At 36.6% G+C, this 20,671-nt stretch overlaps 1 protein-coding gene across 25 annotated transcripts in view; it reads left to right on the forward strand.

Moving 5' to 3' along the window:
• Nucleotides 1-20,671, forward strand: part of MEF2C (myocyte enhancer factor 2C) — a 184,057-nt gene that overhangs the window by 98,913 nt on the left and 64,473 nt on the right. The window lies entirely within an intron of this gene.

Below are 20,671 nucleotides of genomic sequence, written 5' to 3' on the forward strand. Positions count from 1 at the left end.
TAGGTATATGATAGTTTCCCAGCATCATCAAAGAAAAAGTGTATTTAAAAATGAACTCACCCCAACCTTACACTTTCAGTTTTTCGATTTATGCCTCCTCTTTGTAATTCATTATTCTGAATGCTTTCTTGGTAGAAGAGTAAAGGCAATTATTCTCCTAGAAATGTTTTTTCCTAAAAATTATATCTTTTACATATCAATGAAAACTGTAAATATACACAGAATCAGAAATCAGATGAAAATGAATTTCTAAATGTTACCTCAGTGTTTAATCAATGTCAGATTTAAAAAATTGTTTTATTTGCCAAAAATAAATGAGCATGATGTCGAAAGTAAAAAAGTTTTAGACTTGTTAGCATAAATAACATACCGTACAGTTTTGGCTGGAACTTTCTAAAGATTTTCAGCATCTATCCTATTTAAATAGTTTGTAGTGCCCTTCATGAGCAATGACTAAGACTGTGAAACCAAGAAGGAAGAGGTATAGTAAGAATGGTTCCCACCTGCCTATTTTCTTTATCTATTTGTCTACTCTGGCTTCTCTAGATTGTGCCTGCTTTCTCAGAATGAAAAGAAAATTAATAAGTGTTTCAAAAGTATGTACTCGAGTCAGTTTGCCAGAGTACACTGTCATTCTTGCCATTGCTTAGACTGGTTCCATATTGTGAAAAAATGTAGTGCTAATCCTGATCAAATGAATATGCCTCCCACATCCATTTCCCTTTTACCTGTTACAGTTGTCTAAGACTAATTCTCATTTCTTTGTTTTTATTTGAAAGTTTTTCAAAAGTATTGAGCTAATTGTTGTATTTTATTTTTGCCTAACAAGACCAAGGAAATAATTTCAGAGAAACAAAAGTGAATGATAAATAGATCTAGTGTGATATGTGCATAAAATACTAGGCATTATTTTAGTTTTTCATTGATAATTTGAATTGTGTGTTTGCCTTGATCTTGAAATTTAAGATCACTAATACAATTTACCTATGCATTTTAGTTAGTTTTTTATTTGCATATAAATGTGAAAGTACAAAAATATGAAGGTGAACACTGCTTGTGTGTGTGTGCACTAATACATATGTAAAATAAATTCAAAAAACAAAACACCTATTTACTCAAAACTCCCATCTCATTGCTAAAACCATTATAACAAAAGTCAGGGTAACAAAAGAATTTGAGTTGGAATTTAACTGGAACTGTGCTAGTCCTTAATGTCGTGTGAAATGCAGTAGAACCATAATGAGCCAATTGAAAAATATGTTGACTTCTAAAATTTGCTTTCTTAAAGGTGTTTAAAACCTAGAACATTCATCTTCTGAGGGTTTTTCTTAGGAATATATTATATGACTTGAAGGCAACTTAAAACTTCATATATTGGCCAGGTGCGGTGGCTCATGCCTATAATGTCAGCACTTTGGGAGACCTAGGTGGACAGATTGCCTGAGCTCAGGAGTTTGAGAGCAGCCTGGGTAACATCGCAAAACTCCATCTCTGCAACAAAAAAAAAATACAAAAATTTTTGTATTTAGGCATGATGGCACGCATGTGTGGCCCCAGCTACTTGGGGGGCTGAGGGGGAAAATGGCTTGAGCCTGAGAGGTCAAGGCTGCAGTGAGCCGAGATTGTGCCTCTGCACTCCAGCCTAAGTGACAGAGCAAGACCCTGTCTCTTTAACAACAACAACAACAAAACCCACTTCATATATTGTATGAAAACTTATTATTTTTTGATAGGTGGATATTTGAAAGTCAGACTTCTTTAAATGCCACAAAAACAGCACTGGGTTAAGAGTCATTGTTTTTCATTTGAATCCTTGTCTTGCACTTTTGTGCTGTGTGGTGAGTTGGGTACCCCTCTGGGCTGAAGTTTTCTCATGTCAAAAATGAAGGCATTGAATTTGAAAGTGCTTTTGCAAGATTATAATTTTTCTAAAAAAAAAGCAATACATGTAGGCCGGGCGCGGTGGCTCAAGCCTGTAATCCCAGCACTTTGGGAGGCCGAGACGGGTGGATCACGAGGTCAGGAGATCGAGACCATCCTGGCTAACACGGTGAAACCCCGTCTCTACTAAAAAATACAAAAAACTAGCTGGGCGAGGTGGCGGGCGCCTGTAGTCCCAGCTACTCGGGAGGCTGAGGCAGGAGAATGGCGTAAACCCGGGAGGCGGAGCTTGCAGTGAGCCGAGATCCCGCCACTGCACTCCAGCCTGAGGGACACAGTGAGACTCTGTCTCAAAAAAAAAGAAAGAAAGTTCCCCAAGTAATTCTTAGACACACTAAATTTGAAAACCTCTGCAGCACTAGTTCATAAATTGTGTTGGAGGCCAAAGACCTATGATACATCAGGGATTTGAATTCGTTCTTAGAATGGATCTAACATAAAGTTGAAAGTTAAGATAGTTTACTACTCCTGGGTAAAATTTTAAATCCTATTTATTTTAATTTAATGGAATACATTTAACTGAGTAAGTTTAATGAGGAGCATAATATGTTTCATGAAGGGTCATTAGTTTTATATTTCCCATTTGGACCATTACCCCTCTTCCTTACCCTCTAAAAACAGTTTACTCACAAGAAGAAAAGGTATGGGGAGAGATAGAAATAATAAAAGTTCTAGTATTTAGACAGAAATACAAATTTCTGGGCCATACCAGAGTAGTGCTACAGGGTCATAGGAAGCTGCAGTGCGTGGGTGTTGAAAAAGATTCCTTCTTTTAGCAAAAAAGCTCTGCGTAATTATCATGTCTTTGCTTAATAATTAACACTACTCCACACAGTGGCATAAAGACTCACAAAGGCTTAACAGACAGACTGAGATCGATTTTTTTACTATTATATTATAATGCAGCTTGAATATCTGTTTAGATACAATATATAAATATGCCAGATTTAGTAAATGTGTTAAAATTTTAATCCATTGGTTAAAAAAACAAAAACAGTTATTGCATTAAAACACTTCCCTTGAAGAAAGTCCATTTTACTTAACTCTGACAAGTAGACTGGGATATTTACCCAAAATGTTAGCTTGTCAGACTATTGAAATTCAGTTGGGAATCTGATGGCATTAAGGAACTGCTCCTTTCACTGCTTGTTCACTAGCTCCACTCCTCATTCTCTTAGCTGTCTAAGACAGCAAACCCTACCAGTTTACGTTGGGGTGTGTTCCTGGAAGAAGATGTAGTTGTTGAGTACTTCAGGATGATCTGAAGACTCAGATCCCACAGGACATGCTTATAGGCCATTGCTTCACTTAGCAATGTTGTAGCAAGCTCCATTCACGCTCAGAACTGTGCAAGAGACTCTGAAACAGCAGGAGACTGGCATTCTTGTTAAGGATGTAAAACATATATGCAAAAAATGAGCTTGGGAACAATTGGATGGCAAAGGAACAATAACCTCATTAATGCAGTATAAGCTGCTGAAATGAAGGCATAGGCTAAACAATTCAACAGAACTCATTCAGCCAGGTCATGTGTTTTTCCAGAGCATTCCAGGTGATCCTTGGAGGGACAGGACTCCCAAACAGGTTATCTCCATATCCAGCACATGTTTTGTAACCACAAAATCCTTATGGGAGTATCACTTAGCACTCAGCCAGGAAGGAATCTCTCATCCCCTCAGTGAACTCAGTGATTCTAACGAGCTACTCATTCAGTCTGGGCCGGCAGTCCAGTGATTAAGTGTGGAAGGGGAATAAAACACAAGGCCCTTTGCTGCTCTCTAGGAAATTCAGAGATGGATATAACTCCTGCAGAAGAAACCTTTGATTCACAACTGTCTCAATAGAGAATTATTAGTTTTTCTTTTTAGAGGAAGAATGTGTGTGTGTGTGTGTGTGTGAGAGAGAGAGAGAGAGAGAGAGACAGAAGGAAAGAGCCAGGGGAGATGGAGAGAGAGATGAGAGAGAGATTATATTTACCTGAAATTTTATTATTTTGGAAATTTTATTTGCTGTCACTTGAATCCTGACTTCTGTTTTGATTTGGAGACATCTAAGAACAGTTGCTACAGCAAAATGTTTTCTGCACAGTAATAATTAAGGCCTAAATTGGGATGGGAAATGCCTTAAAATAGTTTATAACTTGTATAGCTTCACAATGCTGATGAAAGTTATCAACGAGCTAAGTGCTCTTACATAGTTTAGTGAAAATATTGAGTACAATTTTTGTTGAAAAGCAAATGCAGCAAATAGCGGAATTGGACTTCTTTACCAACTCAGTATCACAAAATTTGGAAATGGATGTAAATGTGAAAATATGTCTACTTTACTTGAGCATTCATTATATCTAATTAGCTTCTAATTTTATACTTATAAAAATATAGATGTAAAGCCACTGTAACCAGACTGCCTCTCTAGATTCTTCCTCTCTGGGCAAGGCATCTCTGAAAGAAAGAAAGCAGCCCCAGTCAGGGGCTTATAGATAAAACTCACATCTCCCTGGGACAGAGCACTTAGGGGAAGGGACAGCTGTGGGCGCAGCTTCAGCAGACTTAAATGTTCCTGCCTCCTGGCTCTAAAGAGAGCAGCAGATTTCCCAGCACAGTGCTCAAGCTCTGCTGACCCCGGTGCCTCCTTCACCTCCCAGGAGGAGTCAACAGACACCTCATGCAAGAGAGCTCCGACTGGCGACTTGTGAGTGCCGCTCTGGGACAAAGCTTCCAGAGGAAGGAACAGACAGCAATCTTTGCTGTTCTGCAGCCTCTGCTGGTGATACCCAGGCAAACAGGGTCTGAAGTGGACCTCCAGCAAACTCCAGCAGACCTGCAGCAGAGGTGCCTGACTGTTAAAAGGAAAACTAACAAACAGAAAGGAATAGCATCAACATCAACAAAAAGGATATCCACACAAAAACCCCATCCAAAGGTCACCAACATCAAAGACCAAAGGTAGATAAATCCATGAAGATGAGGAAAAACCAGTGTAAAAAGGCTGAAAGTTCCAAAACCCAGAATGCCTCTTCAGCTCCAAAGGATCACAACTCCTCTCCAGCAAGGGAATAAAACTGGATAGAGAATGAGTTTGACAAATTGACAGAAATGGGCTTCAGAAGGTGGGTAATAACAAACTCCTCCAAGCTAAAGGAGCATGTTCTAACCCAATGCAAGGAAGCTAAGAAACTTGAAAAAAGGTTAAGGGAATTGCTAACTAGAATAACCAGTTCAGAGAAGAACATAAATGACCTGATGGAACTGAAAAACACAGCACAAGAACTTTGTTAAGCGTACACAAGTATGAATACCCAAATCCATCAAGCAGAAGAAAGGATATAAGAGATTGAAAATCAGATTAATGAAATAAAGCATGAGGACAAGATTAGAGAAAAAAGAATGAAAAGGAATGAACAAAGCCTCCAAGAAATACGGGGCTATGTGGAAAGACCAAACCTATGTTTGATTGGTGTACCTGAAAGTGACGGGGAGAATGTAACCAAGTTGGAAAACACCCTTCAGGATATTATCCAGGAGAACTTCCCCAACCCAGCAAGACAGGCCAACATTCAAATTCAGGAAATACAGAGAAGACCAGAAGATACTCCTCGAAAAGAGTAACCCCAAGACACATAATCATCAGATTCACCAAGTTTGAAATGAAGGAAAAAATGTTAAGGGCAGCCAGAGAGAAAGGTCGGGCTACCCACAAAGGGAAGCCCATCAGACTAACAGTAGATCTCTCGGCAGAAACCCTACAAGCCAAAAGAGAATGGGGACTGATATTCAACATTCTTAAAGAAAATAATTTTCAACCCAGAATTTCATATCCAGCCAAACTAATCTTCATAAGTGAAGGAGAAAAATCCTTTACAGACAAGCAAATACTGAGAGATTTTGTCACCACTAGGCCTGCCTTACAAGGGATCCTGAAGGAAGCACTAAATATGGAAAGGAAAAACTGGTACCAGCCACTGCAAGAACATCAAATTGTAAAGACCATTGACACTTTGAAGAAACTGCATCAACTAATGGGCAAAATAACTAGCTAGTATGATAATGACAGGATCAAATTCACACATAACAATATTAGCCTTAAATGTAAATGGGCTAAATGCCCCAATTAAAAGACACAGACTGGCAAATTGGATAAAGAGTCAAGACCAATCTGTCTGCTGTTTTAGGAGACCCGTGTTACGTGCAAAGACACACATAAGCTCAAAATAAAGGGATAGAGGAATATTTACCAAGCAAATGGAACACAAACAAAAAAAAAAGCAAGGGTTGCAATCCTAGTCTGTGATAAAACAGACTTTAAACCAACAAAAATCAAAAAAGACTTAAGAAGGGCATTACATAATGGTAAAGGGATCAATGGAACAAGAAGAGCTAACTACCCTAAATATATATGCACCCAATACAGGAGCACCCAGATTCATAAAGCAAGTCCTTAAAGACCTACAAAGAGACTTAGACTCCCACACAATAATAGTGGGAAACTTTAACACCCCACTGTCAATGTTAGGCAGAACAATGAGACAGAAAATTAACAAGGATATTCAGGTCTTGAACTCAGCTCTGGACCAAACAGACTTAATAGACATCTACAGAACTCTCCACCCCAAATCAACAGAATTCAGCATTCTTGTCAGCACCATATCACACTTATTCTAAAGTTGGTATAATTGGAAGTAAAACACTCCTCAGCAAATGCAAAAGAATGGAATTCATAACAAACAGTCTCTCAGACCACAGTGCAAGCAAATTAGAATAGGGTTAAGAAACTCACTCAAAACCACACAACTACATGGAAAATGAACAATCTGCTCCTGAATGACTACTAGGTAAATAATGAAAATAAGGCAGAAATAAATAAGTTTTTTTTTTAAACCAGTGAGAACAAAGACGTAGCGTACCAGAATCTCAGAGACACAACTAAAGCAGTGTTTAGAGGTAAATTTATAGTACTAAATGCCCACAGGACAGAGTGAGAAAGATCTAAAATCTACACCCTAACATCACAATTAAAAGAACTAGAGAAGCAAGAACAAATAAATTCAAAAGCTAGCAGAAGACAAGAAATAACTAAGATCAGAGCAGAACAGAAGGAGATAGAGACATGAAAAACCCTTCAAAGAATCAATGAATCCAGGAGCTGATTTTTTGAAAAGATTTCCAGAATAGACCACTAGCCAGACTAATAGAAAAGAGAGAAGAATCAGATGCAATAAAAAATGATAAAGAGGATATTACCACTGATCCCACAGAAATACAAACTACCATCAGAGAATACTATAAACACCTCTGTGCAAATAAACTGGAAAATCTAAAAGAAATGGATAAATTCCTGGACACATACAGCCGCCCCAGACTAAACCAAGAAGAAGTTGAGTACTGAATAGACCAATAACAAGTGCTGAAATTGAGACAGTAATTAATAGGCTACCAACCAAAAGAAGTCCAGGACCAGGCGGATTCACGGCCAAATTCTACCAGAGGTACAAAGAGGAGCTGATATCATTCCTTCTGAAACTATTCCAAATAAAAGAAAAAGAGCGACTCCTCCCTAACTCATTTTATGAGGCCAGCATCATCCTGATACCAAAACCAGGAAGAGACACAACAAAAAAAGAAAATTTCAGACCAATATCCCTGATGAACATTGATGTGAAAATCCTCAATAAAATACTGGCAAACCAAATCCAGCAGCACATCAAAAGCTTATCCACCAGGATCAAGTCAGCTTCATCCCTGGGATGCAAGGCTGGTTAAACATACGCAAATCAATTAACATAATCCATCACGTGAACAGAACCAAAGACAAAAACCACATGATTATCTCAATAGATGCAGAAAAGGCCTTCAACAAAATTCAGCACTCCTTCATGCTAAAAACTCTCAATAAACTAGGTATTGATGGTATTGATGGAACGTATCTCAAAATAATAAGAGCTATTTATGAAAAACCCACAGCCAATATCATACTGAGTGGGCAAAACCTGGAAGCATTCCCTTTGAAAACCAGCACAAGACAAGGATGCCCTCTCTCACCACTCCTATTCAACATAGTATTGGAAGTTCTAGCCAGGGCAATCAGGCAAGAAAAAGAAATAAAGGGTATTTAAATAGGAAAAGAAGAAGTCAAATTGTCTCTGTTTGCAGGTGACATGATTGTATATTTAGAAAACCCCATTGTCTCAGTCGAAAATCTCCTTAAGCTGATAAGCAACTTCAGCAGTCTCAGGATGCAAAATCAATGTGCAAAAATCACAAGCATTCCTATACACCAGTAATAGACAAACAGCCAAATCATGAGTGAACTCCCATTCACAATTGCTACAAAAAGAATAAATACCTAGGATTACAACTTACAAGGGATGTGAAGGACCTCTTCAAGAAGAACTGCAAACCACTGCCCAAGGAAATAAGAGAGGACAAAAACAAATGGAAAAACATTCCATGCTCATGGATAGGAAGAATCAATATCATGAAAATGTCCACACTGCCCAAAGTAATTTATAGATTCAATGCTATCCCCATCAAGCTACCACTGACTTTCTTCATAGAATTAGAAAAAAACTACTTTAAATTTCATATGGAACCAAAAAAGAGCCTGTATAGCAAAGACAATCCTAAGCAAAAAGACCAAAGCTGGAGGCATCACGCTACCTGACTTCAGTCTATACTACAAGGCTACTGCAACCAAAACACCATGATACTGGTATCAAAACAGATATACAGACCAATGAAACAGAACATAGGTCTCAGAAATAAAGCCACACATCTACAACTATCTGATCTTTGACAAACCTGACAAAAAAAAAGCAATGGGAAAGGATTCCTTATTTAATAAATGGTGCTGGGAAAACTGGCTAGCCACATGTAGAAAGCTGAAACTGGACCCCTTCTTTACACCTTATACCAAAAATAACTGTAGGTGGATTAAAGATTTAAACATAAGGCCTAAAACCATAAAAACCCTAAAAGAAAACCTAGGCAATACCATTCAGGCCATAAGCATGGGCAAAGATTTTATGACTAAAACACCAAAAGCAATGGCAACTAAAGCCAAAATTGACAAATGGGACCTAATTAAACTAAAGAGCTTCTGCACAGCAAAAGAAACTACCATTAGAGTACACAGGCAACCTAAAGAATGGAAGAAAATTTATGCAATCTATCTATCTCACAAAGGGCTAATATCCATAATCTATAAGGAGTTTAAACAGATTTACAAGAAAAAAACAATCCATCAAAAAGTGGGTGAAGGATATGAACAGATACTTCTCAAAAGAAGATATTCTTGTGACCAACAAACATATGAAAAAAAGCTCATCATCACTGGTCATTAGAGAAATGCAAATCAAAACCACAATGAGATACCATCTCACACAAGTTAGAATGGTGATCATTAAAAAGTCAGGAAACAACAGATGGTGGAGAGGGTGTGTAGAAATAGGAATGTTTTTACACTGTTGCTAGGAGTGTAAATTAGTTCAACCATTGTGGAAGACAGTGTGGTGATTCCTCAAGGATCTAGAACCAGAAATACCATTTGATACCAGCAATCTCATTACTAGGCATATAACCAAAGGATTATAAATCGTTCTACTATAAAGACACATGCACACCTATGTTTATGGCAACACTATTCACAATAGCAAAGACTTGGAACCAACCCAAATGTCCATCAGTGATAGACTGGATAAAGAAAATGTGGCACATATACACCATGGAATACTATACAGCCATAAAAAAGATAAGTTCATGTCCTTTGCAGGGACATGGATGAAGCTGGAAACCATCATTCTCAGCAAACTAACACAGGAACAGAAAACCAAACACCGCATGTTCTCACTCATAAGCGGGAACTGAACAATGAGAGCACGTGGACTCAGGGAGGGCAATATCACACAGCAGGGCCTGTTGTGGGGTGGGGGGCTAGGGGAGGGATAGCATTAGGAGAAATACCTAATGTAGATGACGGTTTGTTGGGTGCAGCAAACCACCATGGCACGTGTATACCTATGTAACAAACCTGCATGTTCTGCACATGTATCCCAGAACTTAAAGTAAATAAATATATATGTACAAAATTATTTTTATGTGCTATATAGATAAATATTATACAAGGATACTTTTCTTAAGAGAAAAAAACAGATTCAGTTATCTAATCATTTGCAGATTTTCCTTCTTTCAGTCATTGATTGAAAAAAAATTAGTTGAATTCTTGCTCTGTGTTATATGCTGTGAAATGCCTGGAGATACAGATATAACCAAGGCCCCTCAAGGACTCACAGTCCTTAAGTTGGCTCACAAGGCCATGCATGATATGATCACTGTATTTCTCTTACTCTTCAGCCTCACTTTTTGCAATTTCCCTGCCATCAACCTGCCCTTACCACCCCCATCCTATATTTAAGCCACACCAAACATATGTACATTCTTCAATCTCTCCAAGCTCTGTTTTGTCTTAAAATTCCTTACTGGATCTCTGCTTGGCTGTTACTTATCCTTCACTCAAGTCAGGTCCCAATTTATACTTTGGAAAGTCATCCTTGAAGCCGCTATAACTTGTGTTAGGGGTTTCCCCTATGTTACAGTCATCATTTGTTCTCTTTCCCATCAGAGCACTGTTAAAGTTGTTATCCAGTTGCCTGTCCCACACTAGATTCTAAACTCCCAAAGGGCAAGGGACTGTACGCGTTTTGCTCACCATCATATTCCCAGTGCTTAACATGAAGTCTAGAGAGTGTTACCTCCTCAGAATATATTTATAGAATAAACAAACAGGAAAGACCGACATACAACCAAGTGATAATCATGTGGCGTAACATTGCACATTTAAAGTATGAAAAGATATGTTTATAGTTCCAGTGAAACAATTCATTAAATTTTGATAGAGTTTATCAAAGCACAATTTAAAAACACTCAAGTAATCTAGGTCCATACTCTCTAATATAGTAGCTACTAGGATCATGTGACTATTTACATTTAAATGAATTAAAATTAAATAAAATGTCCAATTCAGTTCCTCAGTTGCATTAGCCACATTTCAAGCATTCAGTAGTCATGTGTGGCTAATGGCTACTGAATTAAACAGGGAAGATATAGAACAGAATGCATTGATCATCACAGAAAGTTCTACAAGACAGCACTGGTCTAGACTGAAATATGAAGAGGGAGATATTTAAACAAATTGTGTTTTCAAATTAATACCAAAATTAATTATTCAATATAAAATTTGAGGAGTCACTTCGGAAATGAATAACTGTGTACCTTGTGATTTTAGAATTCAGAGCATAAATGTTCACTTCAAGAGACTCTGATCTGGAGCTAAACACTCACCATAAAACTAAAAGCACACTTTACCCCTAACCCATAACCACAGAGTCAATCAGTAAACTTATGATCTTGTCAGAAAGCACTTGCAAGTTGTTCAGGCTGACAGGGAGCATTAACTGTGTGAGCTGGGTGATGTCTACTGTATTTTTTTTTTAACTTGAAGTTTGTGAACGGAAAGATGATAGTTCTGTCTTATTACTATTTTTAATTTACTTGAAGCAACATTGGACCAGTATTTATCTATATAATTAGTAAGTTAATTTCTCCAGAAAAGTATTTTTCATTACGAAAAAGCTTAGAGATATAATATTCTTGAGATACATTACAAATCCTTCTTAGGTTTACTATAAAACATAATTGATATAGATCTTATTGCTAGTGACTCAGTAAGCCTACCTTGCCCTCTGTTAAGCCAAGTATATAATTGCTTTTCAATACATAGTATTGAAAAATTAACAAAGTATTAGTATTTTCCATAAAGATTTAAACCTTCTGGGTTGAGGCTTCTGAGGGAAAAGGGGAAAAAGAGATTTTGTTATTAAAAATGTTTTTTATTTCCCTGAATTTTAATGTAATTTTGTTTATATATCTTTAAAAGACTTTTATTAGTACCTGTAAATAATATTTTTATTTGTTCCCCAAAGTCTTAAGAAATGAGTCTAAAATTTTTTAATGTATTCATATTTCTCATAACTATACCACAATGATTTGTATAGATCAAATTTGAAGAGCCATTTCTTTTTTTAAAATAATCCTCTTGCTTAATTTATGTTTTGTAAACATGAAGAGCTGCTTCACGTCTCATTTATTAAGAAAATAATCATTGTTGAACAAATAATAATGTGAGGCAATAAAACTGAACTTCCTCTAGTCTCTGTTATTACACAGCTCTAATAGTTTGCAGTCATTAGTATGAACACAGTGAGCAGATAATTACTTAATAATAGTAGAAGCAGAAAAGACAGGGTTCAAAGTATAGACTTTTGTCGGTAATATAATTTCTTTATCAATATTAATCATTACCATTTTATCATCATTATTATTTTACATGAACCTTCCTGAACTAGAGCAAACCAAAGATCTCATGTGATCTCTTTTCCCCTGACTCCCACCATACCTGTAAATGAAAGGAGAAAAATATATAGCCTGGATGATAATTGTCAATTTTTAATGATATTTACAAATTTCATGGCATATGGTACTTGGTGGTAAGCAGCATATTTGAACCAAATGTTACATTCTAGCCATTGATACCATCTAAGTAAAAGTAGCATTGGTTTTAAAAGGTGTCAAGTAAGAATCAAAGTGTAGAACATTCTTACTTCCTCAGGAAAAGTTACTGAGTATATAGCCATGAAATAGTCAAAAGTAAAGTTTTAAGAATGACTCTGAGCTTTGCCTAGAAGCAGAATTCTAAGATGATGACTCTTTTCATTAAGGAGTGTTTATTATTTTAATTTCTTCACTCCACTGTTGGTTTTGGGGATTTTGTTTTTGTTTTGTCTAATTACAAATCCCTCTCCTTTCCCTGAAGGACATGATGAAACTTTGTTCATCTCTGTACTTCCAGCTGCCAGCTCAATGCCTAGCATATTGTGGACATTCAATATATAGCAACGTACTGATGATCATTAGCATAAATAAAATTTTTAAATATACAGTTTTTCTTTGGTGAGATCTGATGTGTTCTAATAATAAAAGTGAGAATCTTTCAAGTCAGCCAGAGTGAATAAATGTTGTTTTGCATCAAAAATAAATAAATAATTAAATCACAAGGCACAGGAAGCCAAGTAGAAGTATTGCTTGTGGTGCTGGTGGCAAGTAAAGGACTTCCAGAGCAAGGTACAGTATTTTGATTCCGGGAGGGGAGAGAAGAAACCTGTTAGTGCTTTGGCCAGTATTGGGCAAGAGGGATCAACAGGTCTCAAATGAAATGCCTGTGGCCCTGTCTGAATCACCAGAGTACCTTGCTGAAATGCTGATTCTAACTCAGTGGGTATGGGGCAGGTTCCAGGATCCTGTATTTCTGGCCAGGTGATGCTGATGCTGCTGGTGGAGTAGCAAGGATCTAGATTTCCTTTTCCAAACATGTATTTCCTTCTGCATGGAATTTGAAAGTGTGTCTGTAGACTATTTCATACTCTTTGTAATTTTATGGAGGCTTAGAATCATACTATAAAACAGGTTCTTACAACTGAAATTCAGTGAAACTAATTCTTGAAAGGAAGTGTCTTAGGTTTTTCTGGAAGTGTGATATATTAATAAAAGGCCCATCACTACCCATTGAGGTAGGACTCTGGAATATTTCACTCCTTAGTGGGTGCCCGTCACTTGGTACTGGCTGCCTGGAGCACACAGTTAAGGAAGATGCTGAGTCCAAGTCCACACATTCAGGAAGTGTGATGGATTGGTTAGGGGCATGTGCCTTGGGTACAGAGAGATAGTGCTAACCATAACTTTTTCATTATTCTCTTGGTCAAAATAATCAATAGGACATTCTGGGAAAAGACTTAATCAAACTCAGTCATTAAAAGGACTATAATTAGGTAAATGCCGCATACGTGTACAACAGATTAAGTAGACAGATTATATTATTGGAAATATATCCCATTTTACAGCTATTTGGCATATTATCCAGTCATGTCTCGATGGTATTTAGTGTATTCTGTGCTACTCTGAAATTTAACCACCTGGAAGAAGATATGAATAAGAAAAAAAAAATCTCCGTCAATTATTTCTAAAGGTCACAGAGTTAATGACTAGCTGGGAGGTTAATTAGATTCTGAAAACCTCTTCATATCAATTAAATCTCTTATCTTTATGTTTTAGTAAATAAACTCAGTAACTATTTAGAGCTACTGTTCTAGGGTAAGAAACGTTGTAAACAGTAAAACTATACAATGGGTGTTTGAGTTTTTTCCTCACATTAAAAAAAAAAAAAATTATAGCAGGCATGGTGGCTCACACCTATAATCCCAGCACTTTGGGAGGCTGAGACAGGAGGATTACTTGAGCCTAGGAGTTCAAGAAAGACCAGTCTGGGCAACATACAGAGACCCCAACTCTACAAAAATAAAAATAAATTAGCTGAGTGTGATGGTGCATACCTGTATTCCCAGCCATGCAAGAGACTGAGGTTGGACAATCACCTGAGCATGAGAGGTTGAGGCTCCAGTGAGCCATGATCATGCCACTGTACCCAGCCTGAGAGACAGAGCAAGACTCTATCTCAAAAAAAAAAAAAAAAAAAAAAAGTATTACAAAAAAGTAGATATATGAATTAATAACTAACTTATTTTAATAATGGTAACTTATTTTATAATTTCTGAATTAGATACTTTATTTTTCAAAAATAAAAGCATGCATATTACTGTTTAATCATAAACAAGTTCCATCACTATGATGTCAAGGAGGAAACCATTTCATAGAAAAATAGACCAAAGTTACCCTATGAATTAGCTACTACTAATCTAAAGCCAACTTCACTCTCAGTTATTTCAATAGGACATAAGTTTATTGATTGACTCTGCGGTTAGTTCCAGAAACTCAACCCTTTTCAAAGTTACTGTACACATTTGTAAATAAATGGTGTATTTAGCATCTATACTATGACAATTATAAACTCATTTCTGTCATGTGAATTTTCTTTGGATAATATAACCAGACCAGATCAAAAGATAGATCTGCATTAATCTGTAAGGTAGCCTAGCCACGTGTGGCTATATAAATACCAATATAATTTAAATTACATAAAATTAAAAGTTTAGTTTTTCAGTCTCACTATCCACATTTCGAGTGCTTAATCGCAAGATGTGACTAGTGGCTTCCGAATATAATTGTCCATTATGAAAGAAACCCTCTGTTGGACAGTAAATGATGAAACTGGTGAATCTAGTGCTCTCTTTCATTCAAATAACTGGCATGGGCTGGGTGAGGTGGCTCATGCCTGTAATCCCAGCACTTTGGGAGGCCGAGGCAGGCAGATCATTTGAAGTCAGGAGTTCAAGATCAGCCTGGCCAACATGGTGAAACCCCATCTCTACTGAAAATACAAAAAAAAAAAAAAAAAAAAAAAATTAGCCAGGCGCGATGGCACATGCCTGTAATCTCAGCTACTCCTGGAGGATGAAGCAGGAGAATTGCTTGAGCCCGGTAGGTGGAGGTTGCAGTAACCTGAGATTGCGCCACTGCACTCCAGCACTCCAGTCTGGGCAACAGAGTGAGACACCGTCTCGAAAATAAATAACTAACTAAATAAATAAATAACTGGCATGATGGTTAACAGATACAGCCCAATAAAGGGTACGTAAACTGGAGAGGTTACACCTGGCTACTTCACCTTTCATTCTTGCAGTGGGGATTTATGACATGCCCACTGTGCGCCAGTCAGGACCTGAGCCAGGGCAGAGAAACCCAGCAAGGAAAGTTGAATCACTCAATCAGCATTTACTCCAAGGAACAGAATATTTGTTAAAGTCTATGTGATTTTGTGGAGAAAGACGAGAAAACTGAGGGATCACTGAAGCTGGAATTGCCCTGAGGAAGAAGAGAAAATGGAAAAGGGAGAAGAAAAATGAGTAGTAAGGACGTAGAAATAAGCTAGGTCCCTTGTAAACTTTTCCAACAGGAAAGAAAAGATCATGCATGCACACGGTTTTGATTTTTCTTAATTAGTATGTGTGGAATTTTATCTTCATCCAGGCTTCATGATTGGTTTTCCTTAACTGTAGTTGTTCTGAATGAATTTCATGTGGGGGAAAAGAAAGCTACATAGTGATTTTCCTAAAGAATATTGTTGAAGCATTGTTATGAGAGTTCGTCTTTTAAATTTTACTTCTAGGACATAGGACTTTAAAAGCTCCACAAATTTGAAGGAAAGATGGATATTAAAAATTCAGTTCCAGTTATAGCAACATCACAGACTCTCATTCTGTAATGGAGGGCGAGTTATGTAACCTTACTGGGCTTTAGGTTCCTCCTGAGTTAATGTTGTCTACCCTGAGCTCCCCACAGGGCTGTCATGAAGATTACAGGTTATAACAGATGTCAGAGCCCATTGTCAACTCTTAAGTTTTGAAAAGTTAGTTTTATTTTCAAAGTCAAGAGAAAAAGTTCAGAGAAGAAAAAATGCTAACCAAAAGAGAGAGAAGACACAAATTCTTAATTTGTGATTGCGAAGTTTATGCTAATAAGTGTATTATTTATAAATATTGAATTATTATATAAATAACTGCAGCATTTTACCTAAATTAAGAAGATCTAACAAAGGTCAACGAATTGATTTTTTTTCTTTTCCACAAGTATTTATGAAGTGTATGTGCAAAGCGTGGTATTCACGACCCTCCAGGGCCAGTAGCAGTCCATGGTGGACAGAATATACACGGTATTTGTTCTCTCATTCAGTAGATATTGATGGACATGAAGATCATTGCTAAGCGTTCTGCCAGTTAGTGGTGATGCATCTGTGATTATGATACCCAATGATCTGAACCATAAGATACAGACAAAGTACAGTGGGCTAACAGAGGAGAAGGAAAGCAATTACAACTATGGGCACCTGAAAAATCTTACTGTAAACTTCAGGTGAAGGCATGGCCTTGAATAAGTAGAATAATTTGATATACTAAGCCAATCTGAGAACGATTTTTCCCATTTAGACTAAAAGTAAGACTAATAAATGTAATTATATGTGGACATTAAATGCATATATGTATATATATATACACACACATGTATGTAGTATGTATATGTAGCAGCCTTTTTTGTTGTTTTTTGTTGGCACTGGATTTTTTTAATGTACGGTTTTTCTATAAACAGATGGTTATAGTTTCTAGAGAAATTCCATAGAATACAAATGTTAGAAAGATGCAGTCAATTTAATTGCCTTTAAGCTTAATAAAAGGTTCAACCTTAAAGTTGCATCCCACATCCTTAGTTTAACTTTACAGATAAGATTTTTTCCCCCTCTCTAAATTCTAAAACATGATACATCTGGCTGAGAGGCTGGAAAATTGTTACATGCCTGTGCAACATTCTTACAACCTAATCAGTTCTTCAACTTTTTCTGGCAGTTTAATCATTGGAGAATGTTCTTTGTTTTTGTAGTCACTGTTTCACATAGTAACAGCTTGTTGTATTTTGGTCTGTTTGCCAGAGGGTAGGTTTATTTTTAAAACCCTGAACTCTGAATTTTTCTTTATTTTTCCAAGATTGAAAGCAGCTGAAATGCCTGGAGTTACAGGTTGAAGGCTGCTTCACAATATGTGGAGGAAGCTTCTTTCCCTCCTCCCTTTGTGTGTGTGTGTGTGTTTTTTTTTAATTTTTCCCTAACAAATGTCTTCTAACTGGTAGTTGTCTAAAAATAGAAAACTGCTTAACTAAAAATAGCTTGGCTCTCAGTCGTGCCAAGGAAAATGGAGAGGAATAGGCGTGGAATAGAAGGCTGAGTAATCCAGTTCTATTCATTCAGAGAAACCTTTGAGAATGCGGGCGATGATAAAGTGCCCTCAAAAAACCACAGGCCCGACTCTCTCTTCAGACTTCTAGGTGCCAATAAACATTTTAGCCCCAGGATACTTTTTTTTTTTCCTCATAGGTTGTAAACATTTTCTGAAAGACAAGGCTTTGTTTCAGGGAACCTGACAAACTGCCATAAATAACTAACTTTCCTAAGGTCTTAAAAATTCATATTTGTAAGATGTATTTTAAAAGAGAATCTTAAATGAAAGTATTGTAAAATAATGTACATCGTGTAATAATTAACAGAGGAAACTCTGTTATAATAAAAACCACTTAACTGCTTGCAATTAAACTCAAAACTTGAAGGAGTTTCACAGCAAGAAAATTATTCCTGTGACTCATTGTAGCTTAAGAGAGCAGCTGACTCATTTTAGTTTAGCTCCCTGAGACATGAAATTCTCTTGTTCAGTCTATCCCCTTAACATGCCAATATTTAGTCTCTTTCTTACCATTATTATTTTCACTCAAGCAGATTTTTACTTTTAAACTTTAAAGTGATGTAGAAACTACTTCGAAAAATAGCATTTCTAGAGTAGGATGGCTTTTAGTTTCACTAAATGGAATTCTGAGTAAGTCATAAAAAATATGTGTGTATACATACATATATACCAGTTTTGCAATGAGAATGCTTTTTTTTCCCCCTATTTTGTTTTGCTTAAGTAATCTGTAAATCAGGTCAAACATAGCAACAGGGTGTGGAAATGTCAGCACAGTTCATAGGGTTATACGAGTCTGAGCATTGTTATATTCAGTTCCTGTAATGCTGCTGGTGATAAGACTCTTGAGACAAAAGACGATAATTGATGGAAAGAGGCTTAAATCATTGCTAGAAGAATCAAGGTCCTTGTATCTGTGTACATCGACTCTTCTGGTCTCCTTCCGTCTTGTAAAGCGTTTTGTCGTCTTGCATGTTGGCCCCCTACTGCTCTTTGTAATGGATGCAGACCACAAGTGATTCCTTTATGCAGCATACAGGGTGTAATTGTGTCTGTGTGGTGTATTAGTAATTACCAAGCTGAATTCCCATATTGTATCTTTACTGCAGGCATGGAAAAATAGGACATACAACCCTGCAAAACCATTTTCAACCTAGATAGTGAGCCACTTAGAGCTGTATTCCAGGGACAAAGCCTTTTATTTGAATACTTTTTAAACAAAATTTTCATTGTTGAGTCATTTGTGCCATGCAGGGTAAATTCAGTTTGGGAAATTATTACCTTTGATATTATATTATTCATTTCTGACTCTTCAGCAAAGTCTTTGTAATATGGAAAACATTGGCTCTTTTTAACTGCTGAAATAAAAAAATAATATTGTTAGATGTAATAGTGATATGAGCTATGGTAACTATGCTAAGCTACCATACAGAAAGAATACTATGTGAATTACTACATATGATAGATTTTGTAACATTTATAAACATGAAATAATATAGTTATTTTAGTAGCATTTTTATCTTAAACAGTTGTATTTTATACATAATTTATCGATATTGGCTCAAGCATTGTTAAACTTCAGAAAAAGCTGACAAAAAATTTTGTTACAGTAAACAGATATAAATTAATTATTAATTTCTTTGCTATAAAATTTGCATCCATCCTTTATGTATTATGTAGCTGATATTGATTTGACTACCTCCAAATCATTGTGGATTTGAAATGTCCACAGTATTATCTGTAATAGAAGCCAAAATAATGCAAGCAGCTTGGCTTAAACAAAAGAAAGCATGCTTATTCTGTGCATGAAATGCTTATAATGACAGTTAAAAACTATTAAATGGAAGTACAAAGAAATTAATACAGCAATTTCATTATCGATTTTCAATGCAGTTAGACTTATATTGCAAATTATTCATTAAAGCATTCAAGATTCTCGTTATATTTTTACCTTCATATCTGAAAGTGGTCTTTCAGTATGTATATCTTAAAAATTTGCTTCCACTTTTATCTGTAGATTTTTTTATTCAAGCAATAATTATTAAATTCTTAGGATATACAGAACTTTATATGGATGCTAGGAGAAATACAAGTTTGGAAGACATTGTCTGTGACCTCACAAAACTTACAGTCCAATTAAGGTAGAAAATACATGTGGGAATCAACTGGACAAAACAACATAATGAGAACTATGGGATATTTAGGGGGAGGCAACATACCACAATGTTGACAAGCATCAGTTCTGGAGATAGACTGCGTGAGTTCTATATGTCCTTGGGCAAATTACTTAGATTTTCTGTTTTATTTTTTATTTTTATTTATGTATTTATTTATTTATTTTGAGATGGAGTTTCACTCTTGTTGCCCAGGATGGAGTTTGGCAATGGCACGATCTCGGCTCACTGCAACCTCCACCTCCTGGGTTCAAGCAATTCTCCGTCAGCCTCCTGAGTAGCTGGGATTACAGGCATGCGCCACCATGCCTGGCTAATTTTTTTTTTGTATTTTTAGTAGAGATAGGGTTTCTTCATGTTGGTCAGGCTGCTCTTGAACTCTCGACTTCAGGTGATCCACCTGCCTCAGCCTCCCAAAGTGCTGGGATTATAGGTGTGAACCACCACACCTGGCCAACTGTCTGTTTCTTAATCCCATCACTTGTAAATAGAGGTTCATAATACTACCTTCTGCTTTGCTGTTATGAAAATTAAATGAATGAACATTTATAAAATGCTTAGAACAAAGTCTGACACTTGCTAAGGTTTACGATAATGATAATGATGACAATGATGGCAGTGCTTGCTCCTGGTAACATATCATCAAGCAATAAGTGGTAGGAAGAAGTTTAAAAAGTCAGGACAGGCAGCCATGATTGGTAGTCATTTTTAGGCTCAAACAAGTCAAATTCAGAAAGATGGATATCAATTGATGAAAAAGATGTGGGCA

The sequence above is a fragment of the Rhinopithecus roxellana genome, chromosome 3 (genome assembly GCF_007565055.1).
Source record: "Rhinopithecus roxellana isolate Shanxi Qingling chromosome 3, ASM756505v1, whole genome shotgun sequence".
Taxonomy (NCBI): Eukaryota; Metazoa; Chordata; class Mammalia; order Primates; family Cercopithecidae; genus Rhinopithecus; species Rhinopithecus roxellana.